The sequence below is a fragment of the Peromyscus californicus genome, unplaced genomic scaffold (genome assembly GCF_007827085.1).
Source record: "Peromyscus californicus insignis strain IS unplaced genomic scaffold, ASM782708v3 Scaffold_7__1_contigs__length_154581171, whole genome shotgun sequence".
Taxonomy (NCBI): domain Eukaryota; kingdom Metazoa; phylum Chordata; class Mammalia; order Rodentia; family Cricetidae; genus Peromyscus; species Peromyscus californicus.
The window spans coordinates 65,104,513-65,108,070 of NW_026294595.1; positions in this window are offsets into that span (position 1 = coordinate 65,104,513).

Sequence of the window (3,558 nt, forward strand, 5' to 3'; positions counted from 1 at the left end):
TATTGCATACAGAAAATTTAGAATGATAAAATCTCTGAATAATTTCAAATAAACTACTTTTATGAAAACTAATCTTGAATCTGGTTTCTCTGGATTTCATTTTCTCTGTAAAGAGTGGGAGAAATATGCTGTCAGCATCTTAGTCAGTAAAGGGATGCCCAATGCCTGCCTTTACATGAATTGGAAGAGGGAGATTTTATGGGTTTTTCCCTGTGGAATTAGGTCACATCGCTCATTGGGATGAATTAGTGACATCATCTAAAAGAAACTCATGATAGTCTAGTCATACTTATTTGTCAAGAAATTAAATAACTTACTCAACAAGTATTCCACCTGATATGAATGAAACTAATTTAAAAAAGAAGTCAAGTGATAAAGAAACATCATGAATTCAGCTCATTTTAATGTTTCTTTTGATGCCTTTTCTGGATGTGATGTCTCACAATGTTACTTAGAATCTTATTTTACCCTTGAAATAATTTTGATATTTTTCCTAATTTCCATACCCTTTCAGGTTATCAACCTACGTCTGTATTATTGGCATATTATAAATGGCAAGCATTTTAATACTTAAATTTCTTCCAATGTTTCATTAGTTTTATGAAATTATAAAGTTGTAATTTTTATTGTCATATGACCTAGTGTTGTTATGTGACAATATTAAGTAGGTAATCCATTGCAAATATGTAATCTCAAAAATAAGTGTCTTGGGATCCTCCTGCCTCTGCCTCTTCAGCATATCCTACCAGTGTGTGTCATGATGACCAGGGACTGGGGGAGAAATAGTCTTCAGGAAACAGCACGCCTATTGGTTACCCAGTATGATATTTTCAGTCCTGAAAACATACATATGAGTAACATTATACAGACTGAGACAGGTATATGTAGGAATATACATGTATATACATATATGCACACAGTAATAATTAATGAAAAATGGCATAACTGTGAAAGAGAGCAACAAGGTGTATATGAGATAGTTTGCAGGGAGAAAGGTAGAGGAGAAATATTATATTAAATTATAATCTCAAAAAACGAAAACATTAAAAGTGTTTTCTCGCCGGGCGGTGGTGGCGCACGCCTTTAATCCCAGCACTCGGGAGGCAGAGCCAGGCGGATCTCTGTGAGTTCGAGGCCAGCCTGGGCTACCAAGTGAGTTCCAGGAAAAGGCGCAAAGCTACACAGAGAAACCCTGTCTCGAAAAACCAAAAAAAAAAAAAAAAAAAAAAAAAAAAAAAAGTGTTTTCTCATCGAGAACATTGAAGGACCCCCTACAGAATACTTTCATTTCATTTTTTATAATACCTAAATAAATAAATATTGACTTCTTTATTATTCTATTACCTTTGAAGTGTGCCCGTCTTTCTTGATGTTTTTATGAGGATGAATGAATGGGTGAGTTTTGTACACAAGAGGAGAGTATGCTGTTTGTGCTTATGCACATATATGCCAATATGTAAGATCACATTGACTATGTTCATCTGTTGCGCATTATCTGATTGCCTTGAGATAAGTTCTGAAATGAACTTTTCAATTTCTGTGTTTGAGTAGATTAGCAGTCCTCTGAGTTTATTACTATTAAGAAAACAATGTTTGTAAATTGTGTAGTTATGTAACATGCAGAATTGAGGTGAGGATAAAATATTACATATCATATAATGGACACATTTTAAAATTGAGATGAAAGAATCTGCTCTGTGTTGGAGGAGAGAAATAATATATCTTGGAACAGTTATCTTATATAATTATCTTAGTATTTTTGAAGTGAAATGTTAAAAAGCATTTAAAAACTATATTCTAGATATGAACAAAGGATCATAATTTAGTAATATTGTATGACATTGCATGAATTAGGCCAGGATGACTAATCTTTAGTGATTGATCAGAATACTATCATATCTACTAACAAGAGAAATGGCAAATTGTTCACTTGAAAATCTTGGTGCACTTTGGATTTTTTTTTTTACATCTATGAAGGCTATTGAGACATCAAAAAAATTCATTCTACACTTCATTTAAAAATTCTGTCTGTTATCTGTTTTCAAAATGTTGAAATTTTACTTTAGATTTTTCATTTTAAAATATGATCAGAGCCGGGCGGTGGTGGCGCACGCCTTTAACCCCAGCACTCGGGAGGCAGAGCCAGGCGGATCTCTGTGAGTTCGAGGCCAGTCTGGGCTACCAAGTGAGTTCCAGGAAAGGCGCAAAGCTATACAGAGAAACCCTGTCTCGAAAAACCAAAAAAAATAAAAAAAAATAAAATATGATCAGAACTTTAAAATAAATCAGGCTGCTGTCATGAAAACTAAATGAAATTAGTGAGACTACAAGCTACTGTAAGCTTCAAGACTCATTCCTCGTCAAAAGTATGTACCACAGATTATTGATTCTATTTTACTTCCTCAAATTTTATAATGAAATTGTTAAGATAATAAAAAGTAGATGATTAATCTGGGATCTTATAAGAACCAGGTGCCAACACCCTGGAGGTCTACACAGAGTCATCTGGGTAAAGACAGATTGTTTTCCTCAGTGAAAATTTCAGAGTAGCATTGTATTTTCTCTATCTCCCTCTTTCTGCAAAGGTTAAATAATGTTATTACTTTGTTCCTGTTGGAAAGGCATCTTGATAAAGGAAACAGAATAGATGATGAAGAATCAGAAGGGAGGGGACAGTCAACTAAACATGAAAACATTGGCAGCACATAATTGAAGAAGAAACTACTCAATGAATAAATGTGGACTCTTGAGACTTGCCAGCTATTAATACAATATGACTTTTTCAGGAAATATAGTTTGGCAATGTACATGTATTGGTGAAATTATTTAGGCCACTCCATGTAGTTAAAAGGGAGGTTTATTTTGTGGGGTACCTTACAAATGAAGGGATAGTTTACAGGGTCTGGAAAAGGTATGGCACAGTCTGGCAGTGTTCTCTGGAGCATTCTGCTTGGTCTACCTCCAGCCTCCAGGGTCCAGGAACCAAGAGAGCCCGTGCATCCAGATCTCGGGTCTTCTGGGCCCTCTCTTGGCCCTGCCTTGTAGGCATGACAGTAACAGAAGCCTCAATGGGGGTTGGAACTTCCAGATCAAAGCTGGAATGGCTACCCACTACATATATGATTTGAAATCTACATGAATTAACTCTAAAGTATGTTCATAAACAGCCTACCTGCTCTTCTCCAAGGAAACAGAAAGTCAAATGAAAATGTCAAAATATCACTCATGGTAATTATTTCACTTGCACAGAAATAATTAATAGAAAGAAGTATCAAAATTTTTTGTGGTGCTTACATAAAACATAATTAAGGGAGGTGGGCTGGAGAGATAGCTCAGTGGCTAAGAGCACTGACTGCTCTTCAAGAGGAACTGGGTTCAGTTCCCAGCACACACATGACAGATCACAACTGTCTATGACTAACTCCAGTTCCAGGGGACCAAACACCTATGGCAAAACACCAATGCACATTAAAAATAAATAATAATAATAAAACAATAATAATTTATTATGGAAGCAAATATTGCAGGAAGAGATGTTAAAGGCTAAGAATAAGTGGC